Raw genomic sequence first — 11,565 nt, 5'->3', positions numbered from 1 at the left:
TTTTATTGTTTTCCAGTTTATTCTTACCTTGATATTTGCTCTTCATTATTTCCTTCCTTCTGCTTATTTTTTGTTAAATTTGTTCTTACTTTTCTAGTTTTTAAAGATAATTGATTTGAAATATTCTTTTTGTTTGTTTGTTTTTAGAGACAGAGTCTCATTTTGTAGCCCTCGGTAGAGTGCTGTGCCATCACAGCTCACAGCAACCTCAAACTCCTGGGTTCAAGCAACTCTCTTGCCTCAGCCTCCTGAGTAGCTGGGACTACAGGCGCCCACGGCAATACCCAACTATTTTGTGTTGCAGTTTGGCTGGGGCCGGGTTCGAACGCACCATCCTTGGTATATGGGGCCAGTGCCCTACTCACTGAGCCACAGGCGCCGCCCGATTTGAAATATTCTTTTCTAATATAGGTATTTAGTGTTATGAACTTCTCTACCGCTCACTTCAACAGCACATATACTAAAACTGGAGTGATCCTGAGAAGATCACCATGGCCCTGTGCAAGAATGACATGTGAACCAGTGATGCATTCAATATATATTTTGTTGTTGTTGTTTGTTTTTGAGACAGAGCCTCAAGCTGTCACCCTGGGTAGAGTGCTGTTGCATCACAGCTCACAGCAACCTCCAACTCCTAGGCTCAAGTGATTCTCCTGCCTCTGCCTCCCACGTAGCTGGGATTACAGGCACCCACCACAACACCCAGCTATTTTTTGGTTGCAGCCATCATTGTTGTTTGGTGGGCCCAGGCTGGATTTGAACCCACCAGCTCAGGTGTATGTGGCTGGCGCCTTAGCCGCTTGAGCCACAGGTGTCCAGCCTGTTGTTGTTGTTTGTTTTTTCTTTTTTGAGGCAGAGTCTCAAGTGGTCTCACAACTCACAGCAACTCCAACTCTTGGGCTCAAGTAATTCTCTTGCCTCAGCCTCCCAAGTAGCTGGGACTAAAGGTGCCCACCACAACGCCTGGCTATTTTTTTGGTTGCAGTTGTCATTGTTGTTTTAGCAGGCCCAGGTTGGGCCGGATTTGAACCCGCCAGCCTCCGTGTATGTGGCTGGCACCCTACCCACTGAGCAACAGGCACCACCCACTCCTTCCATATTTTATTGATACTATTGCCCAGGCACTGTGTAAGTCATTTTACATGCACTAAGTCATTTAATTAAGAATGACCAGGAGGTTAAAGTAAAAAATAACTGACAAGATAAAAAACAAATTCTCTTTAAACATGGCTTGCACGTTCATTTTTATTAAACTTTAGAAAATTTCTAATTTTTACTCATGATTTCTTCTTCTTCTTCTTTTTTTTTCTTTCCTAGTTGGATGGGCTATATTGGTTCATGTGGATTTGCTCCCACCTTCTGTCTTAGGCATGAGGTCTCTAGGAAGTGAGCACCTTGGACCCAACCTCAAGCCCTGAGTTCCAACTACATGAAAACCCAGAGCAGAATGGCAGGAAGGGCTGGAGGACCACGCATCTGGCCTCACAGCTGAATGGCACTAAGGAAATCCTCATGATCTGAGTCCTGAAGGAAGCAGGGTGAGGTAGGAGGTCTAGGGGGTGAGAGGATCTGGGACCCCAGGGCCAGCTGGGCCACACTGAGTTCCCCACCCTTGTGCATAAAATAGAGATGAAAGTGGAAACCACTGCCATAGGTTGCATGCCTCAGGGACCAGCCATAACGGGGTTGGGCATAGTGTCTGGTCCGAAAGTGGGGGGCAGCAGAGGTCATTGACATGAACCAGGCCCCCACACCCAGCTAACCTCACTCAACACCTGGTCCACTGTGTGGATACCTTCAGAGGACATAGCCCAGGGATCCCGTTCTCCAGCCAGCAGGAAATCCAGCATGCCCTTCTCAAGCACCACATCAAAGGAGCCACTGGAGAAGTTCGGTGCCCGCATGTCCATGATCTCCCAGCGCAGCCTGGCACATGAGCATAGTGAGCCTGCATGGCAGCCACCACTACTGATGAGTAGTCCACACTGGTCACATCAGGGACGCCTCTAAGGAATAGCTCGTAGCTCAGGGCACTGTTCCCACAACCTAGCACGAGGATGTGGTCCTCGGGCCGCAGGTCCGGCTCTAGAAGGGCACAGAAAGAGAAGTTTCCAAACCACTCACAGGGTACAGAATCAGCCGCATCTCGGTAGCGCTGATCCCAGTACTGGACCTCTCGGTAGCTGCAGTTTTGCTCGAGTAACTCTGGTCCTGAAGCTGGAGCCCCTAGAGAGGCCGGCAGCCAGAACACCCAACCTTCTTTACTCATGATTTCTTCTTTCACACATATTGTTTACAATGTGGTCGGTGCAGTGTTTCACACCTGTAATCCCAGACTTTGGGAGGTGAGGTGGGAGGATCGTTTCAGGCCAGGAGTTAAGAGACCATGTAGAGAGCGGGCTGTGAGATGGCAGAGCCCTCACAGCCCGGGGAACATTCAGAGAATAAACCCCCAACTGCTTCTCCTCCGTTCCCAGACAGCTATTTTCCTTTCTTCACGCTCCCTCGGCCAGAAGTCACGCATCCCTTTCTTTCTATAGTTACCTATGCAGAGATCCGTGAGATCTCTCTCTTCTTTCCCTTGTCATATGTTAACGAAGTTGAGCAGAAACCATTAACAAGATGATTTGCCTTTGTTATTTACATTTTCTTATTGTACTGTAAGACCAAAACTATGTCTTTCGTTTATGCTATTTCCCCAAATTGTCTATGCTACTTCCTGCTGGGTAACCCTGTACAGATACTGTAAAATAAAGCTGATTCTGTGCTTTGGTGCTGGCTGCGGCCATCAGCTCAGTCAGACCTCCCAATCCATCTTTCGTTCCTGTGTCCTCTTTTATGCTGTATTTTCCTCATTCCCCACCAATTCCACTCTGATTTGCTCCCCTTCGCGACAAGACCAAGCTGAACAACACAGCAAGACCCAAAAGACAAAAAATAGAAAAATTAGCCAGGCATGGTAGTGTTTTGTAGCTATAGTCCCAGCTACTCAGGAGGTTGGGGCAAGAGGATCGCTTGAGTCCAGGAATTGGAAGTCTCAAGAGCTACAATGATGTCATTGTACCCCAGCCTGGACAACAGAATAAGACCCTGTCTTAAAAATAATAATAATAATAAAAGAATAGGGCGGCACCTGTGGCTCAAAGGAATAGGGTGCCAGCCCCATATGCTGGAGGTAGTGGGTTCAAACCCAGCCCTGGCCAAAAACTGCAAATAATAATAATAAATAATAGTAATAATGCACACAGAAGCATGGATTTCTCCAGAAATACTATGTAACAGGACTAGGACCTGAAAATGTATTGAAAGACTTGGGACAAGACCCCCCACTCTGTCCTGGGCTACGGCGACCCCCAATCAACCGCAAGAGACGACACTTGATGCAATCAGCAAGAGGGTTTTATTCCAGCATGCTGGGGCTTAGCTCGTGACTCTCTCAGGAGCAGAGGAGTTAAGCCCCGAACAGCAGGTTTTACAAGCTTATAAAGGCAAAAACCACAAAGTAGGAAGGGGTAGCAGACATAGCAGGGGCTTTAACCATAAAGTAGGAAGGGGGAGCAGACATAGCAGGGGCTCTAACCATAAAGTAGGAAGGGGGAGCAGACATAGCAGGGGCTTTAACCATAAAGTAGGAAGGGGGAGCAGACATAGCAGGGGCTTTAACCATAAAGTAGGAAGGGGTAGCAGACATAGCACGGGCTTTCTAGATAAGAAGAACTCTGGTTCATTACTCAACTGTCTTAAGACAAGATTAACAGTTAAACATTTGCTTAACAGTTAAACATTTGCTTAGCCCTTTTATCTGCTTCAGCTCGGGGCTATCTCCTGGAACAGTTACAAAAGGTCACATTCTCATGGTAGGGGGTGAGAGGTGCTGCTTCAGGTCACATTCTCATGGTAGGGGGTGAGAGGTGGTCACATTCTTATGGTAGGGAGGGAGAGGTGGTCACATTCTTATGGTAGTACTTTCCTTCAGTATAATAGGCTTTTCCTCAAATTCAGCAATTAACAGGGTTGGTAGGATCACAGTGTACAGGACTCTCAATTGTAAGACTCTCCTTTGACATAACTCAACACTTCTTTCAAAACGATCTTCCCAGTTTTTCCGTTGGCTTCTCAGTGTAGGTATCAAATGATTCCTATGAATTAGATATTCTATATGATACCAGAGTCACAGCAGGAACTATTATTAGGTAGCCCCCATTCTTCATCAATGATTACAATCACATCTGTCATTGACAAGGCCTGTAGCATCCAGACATCAATTTGCTATTTATAATTACTACAGCCTAATTCATTTCTCAGCTTTTCTTTTCTTTCTTTCTTTTTTTTTTTGAGACAGAGTCTCACTCTGTCACCTTTGGTAGAATGCCGTGGCATCTTAGCTCACAGCAACCTCAAATTCTTCAGTTCAAGTGATCCTCTTGCCTGAGCCTCCCAAGTAGCTGGGACTGCAGGCGCCTCCCACAACACCTGGCTATTTTTTAGAGACGAGGTCTCACTCTGTCTTAGGTGGGTCTTGAACCTATGAGCTCAGGCAATCCACCCACCTCGGCCTCCCAAATGTTGAGAGTACAGCATGAGCCACTGTGCCTGGCCTATTTCTCAACTTTTCAAACTTCAATTCATATTATTAATGTCCTCAGTAGGAGAATTATAAAAAGAAGTTTCTTTATGGAGTCTATTTTTTGGAGATATATTCTGAAATATCTGTAGATAAAATGATATTTTTATTAAAACCTAAATTTAATTACTTCTTTATTGAAAGAGAATATACTGGAAAACATTTTAAATTAATCACAAATGAAGAACACATGTGGGAAAATACCTTAAACATATAGGATTGCACGTCTCTGCACTCTACATTCAGTGTTTAGACAGACGAACAAGCCATATGCAGACAAACCAATTCACAAACACTTCTCATAATTTGAGGAAAGTCATAATTGATCTTCATGGAAGCCATGTCCTATGATACACATTCTCTTTATGGCATCTGGAACAAATCAACAATCATCAAAGGATATGTTTAAACGTGTGCTTAACACTTGGGAATGTCGCTTAATCTGGTTATAGGCCAAGATGGGGCCTAGTCTGGCCACCTCTGTGTTTCTGAATTAATCACCGGGTCATAACTCTCCTTCTAACAGCGCCTGAAAAAAGAGAAAATAAACCAGATCTGACCAATAAATCCAGAGTTGTATCTATATATATGAAAAGGGTAAATTCTAAGCTGAATTTTGTCTCTCTCTAGCTCAGAAAGCACAGGATTCTTACACATTTATAAAATTAATGTTTACTTTTTAAATACAGTGTATTAAGATAAATATAGCACTAACTGTATTCATAGGGTTTAAACTAGCACAGTGTCTGCAAAATATGATGAAAAATGCTATAAAGACGCCAGGTACTTCCATCAATACTTTTGTGATAACACATTTTTTAAATCAATAAATTAACTTGTGATGCTGTAGAAGGTGACCAATTTTATTACAGTTTTAAATTATTCATCCTTATAAGAGATTAAAAAAATTTTTTTTAGTAACTTAAACATGTAGTTTGCTTTTTTAGATTAAGGCTCTGAAGCTATCTGTTATCACTAATTGAAAGAAGACTGATTAATTATATTCTGTTAAAAGGTTTTGGACATTTTTTTTCTGAGACAGAGTCTCACTCTGTCACCCTGGATAGTGCACTGTGGTATGATAGCCTACAGCAACTCAAACTCTTGGGCTCAAGTGATCCTCTTGCCTCAGCCTCCTGACTAGCTAGGACTACAGGTGCCTGCCACAATGCCTGCCTATTTCTTTTTTCCTTTTAGAGGACGGTGGAGGGGTGGTGGGGGTGTCTTGCTCTGTCTCAGGCTGGTCTCAAACTCCTGAACTCAAGCAATCCACCCACCTTGGCCTCCCAGAGTGCTGGGATTACAGGCATGAGCCACTGAGCCTGGCCCGGTTTTGGACATGTTATAAAAAATGTTTTACAACCACAACATATACTCTTGAGATCAAATCCAACTCTATTTTATAATCAACATGATTTAGGAAACTAGACTGAACCAGAAAAAGATAAATCCAAGCAGCAGAGGAAAAAATTAAAAAAGCAGAAGGTTGAAAGCTGTGGTTTTAACTCTTAGGGAGGATAAAAGCCAATCCTATACTCAAAAAACTTGTGACTATTTATTATCAACATGGCAGAGATCGAATTTTTAAAAAAATCTTGCCTTGCTGCTGGCCATCTGTCCACAGTCTGTGCTGCTGCTCCAAGGAAAAATAAATACATCTTGGGTCAATCCGGGAACCCTGGGTTTACTATTAGGAGCATTTTCATTAATGGGCCTCAATCGGCCCTTCTGTGGTCTGGGAAAGGCGTGATAGACTCTACCTTCTCAACGTGCTGTGAGAAGGTAGAGTATAACCTGAGAGGAGCTTCCATGTCAGGTTTGCCATTTTATTTTTTGTTGTTGTTTTGCTCTCTTTTGCCCCATTCTCCAACATAACAGCTATAATTCTATTTCAGTCTTAACAGGAACTAGAGAATATTGATCCCTGTAGCATCCCAGCCTTCAAAATGAATCCTGAATTATTGTTTAGAACAATGGCTGGTAAGAAAAACAACAATGAAGTTTTGTATGCTGATGACTGACAATGATATACTGTCCGCACGTGAATGTCTATAAATATTGCTGCACATCTTGTAGCTCTTTCCCTTTGAGACTAATCCTGGCATGGAAATAGATCAACCTATCACCATGGATACGACAAAATCTGGCCAAATGACCTAAAATGTAGATTGCGGGTAAAATTGTCCTGGTGTCTGCTTCTGGGACTGATGCCAGTGCGGTGTGAACAGGAGCAGCACCAGAGGGGACGATGTTCCCAGGATCTCCATCTCCAGGTCTTTCTCTCAACCTTTACCTGCCTGGGCTTTGCAGGTTCTTTGAGGTTCTGGACCCACAAGTAGGTTCTGCTGCCCTCCACCCAGGAATCCAATGACACCACCACTGCTCCCAAGTGTCTATCTCTGGGATTATAATTCTGACCTCTGGGGATTTACTGCTTTCTCCCTTTATCCAAACCAAGAGTGAAGAAATCTCTTTGATTTTTATTTTGTTTTAGCTTAAGTTAAATGCTTATACTAGAAAATGGAGGCCAAAAATGAGTTTAAAACCCAGACAGTGCAAAATTATTGTTGTACCTCTTTTTTTTTTTTTTTTGAGATGGAGTCTGAAGCTGTTGCCTTGGATAGAGTGCCGTGGCATTATCGCTCACAGCAACCTCCAACTCTTGGACTCAAGCAATCCTCTTGCCTCAGTTTTTCTATTTTTGGTAGAGATGGGGGTTTCGCTTTTGCTCAGGCTGGTCTCGAACTCATGAGCTCAAGCAATCCACCCACCTTGGCCTCCCAGAGTGCTAGGATTACAGGCATGAGCAACCACGCCCAGGCTTTTGTTGTACCTTTCACTCACTATGGACCTTGAGTAAGTTACCTTACTTCTTTTTTTGTTCGTTTGTTTGCAGTTTTCGGCCAGGACTGGGTTTGAACCCACCACCTTTGGCACATGGGGCCAGCGCCCTACTCCTTTGAGCCACAGGCGCCGCTCCAAGTTACCTCACCTCTTATTATTCATTCGCTCAACATTTGCCAAGAGCCTACTGTACCAAACCCACATAGGCAACAGGTACGTGAAGAAAGAAAAGAAAAGAAAGAAAAACAATTCTGGATCCCAAGGTGCTCACAGTAGAAAGAAGACGGACACTTACACCAACGCTCACAATGCTGGGGGACATGGGTCACAGTAGAAGGAAATGAAGGGTCCAGACTGAGAGGGTCAAGGTGGGCTTCTAGGAGGAAGCAAGTCCAAGGTGGAGCCTGAAGGAAGAGAAGGAGATAGTCAATCTCATCCCAGTAGTATGCGGGCAGAGACAGGGTGCTGAAGGAAGAAAGGGTGAAATGATAATGGACTTGGAAAGAAGCAAATGTTATCCTAGCACGGTACTTGATTCAGCCACAAAACTGTTATAATTCATTAGCTTTCAAGGTGGAACTGTAAATGAAAGTGTTATTGTTGGTTTCAGCATAGAATAGTAAATAACATTTAAACGTTAACATTTAACCATATAAAAGAAAATTATTACATCTACTTTATGACCTACTAATTTCACTCCTCAGTATTTACCTAAGACAAATGAAAACATATGTTCACACAGAGTCTACAATAAAGATGCTTTATTCATAGTATACCAAACAGGAAACAACACAAGTGCCTATCCACAGGGAAATAGATAAATTGTGTATATTTATACGATGTAATACTTCTTAGTAATTAAAGGGAATAAACTTGGATATATGCAACAACACGGATGAATTTTAAGACATTAAATTGAGAGAAAATGTTAGACATATACACCAAAAAAGTATACCGGCATTACACATATGCAAAGTTCCGCTAGGGGAACATCTACTCCATGATGAGAAAGGTCAGGTAAGTTGTTACTTCTGATTCAGGCAGGAGACTGACTAGGAAGGAACACAGAAGAAATATCTGGGATTTAAAAAAAAAATCATTTTGTGGTGAAAATGATGGACATTTACATCGCACAGGCATATGCATTGATTAAAACTCATCGAATTGTACAAGTTTGTGGATTTCACTGTTATGTTTTTGACCTAAAAAAAAAAAAGCTTTTTTCTCAGTAGTACAAGTTAGCTATTCTGAGGCTGTCTCCCATGTATTCTAGGTTTGAGCAAATGAATAAATATTTTAAAAATAATGGGATCTGGGCGGCAACTGTGGCTCAGTGAGTAGGGTGCCGGTCCCATATACCGGGAGAGGTGGGTTCAAACCTGACCCCAGCCAAACTGCAACAAAAAAATAGCCATGTGTTGTGGCAGGTGCCTGTAGTCCCAGCTACTCGGGAGGCTAAGGCAAGAGAATCACCTAAGCCTAGGAGTTTGATGTTGCTGTGGGCTGTGATGCCACGGCACTCTACCGAGGGCAATAAAATGAGACTCTGTCTCTACAAAAAAAAAAAAAAAAAAAAAGTTTGGTGAGAAGCAAGATTACTTATCTAGTTTCATAGTATCTCCCTATATACAGGGTGTCCATAAAGTTCATGTGCAACTTACAATGTAAAACTGTTTTAAATTGCACACGAACTTCATGGATACCGTGTATTAATCACAAAGGGAAAATTTCTTTAGAAGTATAATTTTTAAAGTTTAAGGTTAGAAAAATTATCAAAATAAACCTAGAACTAATTACACAAACTTACTACCTTTGTGTCTTTAAATATCACTGAGCGGATTCAAATCCCACCTCTCAATTTGATGAAGGAAAATGAATCTAACCTAAATTTGGTTCATAAATCACCATTAAAGTTATCTGAGTTCTTTTTTTTTTTTTTGGTTTTTGGTCAGGGCTAGATTTGAACCCGCCACCTCTGGCATATGCGACCGGCGCCCTACTCCTTGAGCCACAGGCACCGCCCATCTTAGTTCTTTTTACAAAATCTTTATGAGACCTAAGAAAGCCTTTATATTCCTAGGAAGTTGGAGGCTGTGGGTGTAATTAAAAATATTTGCAAAGCTAATTAGCAAATCTGACCAGGAAAACAGCAAGAAAGAAGAATATAGGAAGTTATACTGTCATTTTTCATAGTTATATTGTTATTGTCATACTTCAAAATGCCATACTTTTAAGTAGTGCCCCCCCAAATCTTTTGCAAATCTTGCACTGGTGCTTCTTAAACTACTTCATGTAATTTTTAAAATCATAATACATCATAAAGGTTAAAGTTCATGGAGATAGGGCAAAAAAATAGGAAATCAGATATTTTTATTATTATTATTATTGTTAATTATTATTATTTTTTTTAGAGACAGAGTCTTACTTTGTTGCCCTCAGTAGGGTGCCCTGGCGTCATAACTCACAGCTACCTCAAACTCCTGGGCTCAAGCGATTCTCTTGACTCAGCCTCCCAAGTAGCTGGGACTATAGGTGCCCACCACAATGCCCAGCTATATTTTTAGAGACAGGGTCTCACTCTTGCTCAGGCTGGTCTTAAACCCCTGATCTCAGGCAATCCACCCGCCTTCCAGAGTGCTGTGATTATAGGTGTGAGCCACTGTGCCCAGCCAGATATTTTATTCTTAAATAGAGTCAAATGACAGAATAACCAAGTTATTACCTAGCTAAATAACTTCTATATTAAAAAAAGATGATGCCATTACCTGCATACACATTTTGAGGCATGACAATTTCAACCAAGTAACAAGTAATCAGTAATTGGATAATATTTTGCCTAAAACATTAAAATTTCGTCATATCCAAAAAGCTGTTGAAAATAAGAGGATGAGTGACTTTATTTTTTAATTTTACTATTTATTTATAAGATAACCTTTCTTCAAAAGCTTTAAGTTGCTATGACTGAGGGCATATGGAATATTCAAAATGGAATATAAAAACCTCCCATGTTACATCCATGGAAGATTTGGTTGTAAAAAGGAAGGTGGCTGCTTTTCAGAGTTTTCTGAAAAAGCAGAAGAATGTTCATGGAATCAAAAGCCAAACATCCGGTGGTTGGTTGTGGAAATTTCTCTATGAAAGAGTTAAGTGCTATCCTAAGGAGTGGGGAGATGCAGGAATGATTTTTTTTGCTTTTGCTTTTATTTTAACACAAATAAAATGTGCACGGGAGCTGTCTTTTCACTTCCTTCACAGCTTGGCATTGGGACTGGTGACTCTGATGGCCAGCTGGGGTGCTCTTTCCACAATGACTTTGTGGTTCTTGGGAGAAGTGTTGCGAGCAATCTCTGCACAGTAAGATTTGCTGCACATCAGCGGCACTTCCAGTTCCTTGACCTTGTGGACAGGAACTTCCAGAAACCTCTGGGCAGCACATGCTTTGTTTTCTTGTTGCTCCGTAACCAATGCTGGGCATCAAGATCTGGCTCTTGAATCTTCTCTGAACCCCGTTGTCAATACTGGGTTCCGCCAGTTGCACTTAATTTTGACATGTCTGTCTGGTGCCTGACGAAGTTCTTGGTCCTCTTTTTGAAATCTTGGGCTTCCCAAGGGGTCTCATGGCGGCCATGATGCCAAATAGGAGATGGCTTCTACCTCCATAGGCAGTGCCAAGGAAGCGAGCAGGGATAAAACTTGAATAAATAAAATGGCAAGAAAAACTGCCAGAAACTGGGATTCTTTGAAACTGAAATTAACATTTGTCATCAGTAGCGCAAGAATTTCAAATCCATTACCACCCCAAACCTCTTGGCCTTCACCAAAACACTAAAAAGCTGTGAAGTAATACATGTCACAGGTGTCCTCACTCTTAGAAGATCAAGAAACAACAAATTGGGCGGCACCTGTGGCTCAGTGAGTAGGGCGCCGGCCCCATATACCGAGGGTGGCGGGTTCAAACCCAGCCCCAGCCAAACTGCAACAAAAAAATAGCCGGGCGTTGTGGCGGGCGCCTGTAGTCCCAGCTACTTGGGAGGCTGAGGCAAGAGAATTGCTTAAGCCCAGGAGTTGGAGGTTGCTGTGAGCTGTGTGATGCCATG

General features: G+C 42.4%; 1 non-coding gene and 1 pseudogene across 2 annotated transcripts; one reads left to right on the top strand and one right to left on the bottom strand.

Moving 5' to 3' along the window:
* Nucleotides 1–438: 438 nt before the first annotated feature.
* LOC128562935 (U6 spliceosomal RNA) lies at nucleotides 439–542 on the top strand. Its single transcript, XR_008373630.1, has one exon. It is a non-coding gene; the product is annotated as a U6 spliceosomal RNA (small nuclear RNA).
* A 771-nt stretch (nucleotides 543–1,313) lies between these two features.
* On the bottom strand, nucleotides 1,314–2,269 carry LOC128561913 (EEF1A lysine methyltransferase 4-like; annotated as a pseudogene). The gene has a single exon (XR_008373358.1). The product of XR_008373358.1 is annotated as an EEF1A lysine methyltransferase 4-like (transcript).
* Between the last annotated feature and the right edge of the window lie 9,296 nt (nucleotides 2,270–11,565).

Source organism: Nycticebus coucang, chromosome 12 (genome assembly GCF_027406575.1).
Source record: "Nycticebus coucang isolate mNycCou1 chromosome 12, mNycCou1.pri, whole genome shotgun sequence".
NCBI classification, from domain to species: Eukaryota; Metazoa; Chordata; class Mammalia; order Primates; family Lorisidae; genus Nycticebus; species Nycticebus coucang.
This window is presented reverse-complemented; position numbering and strand designations above follow the sequence as displayed.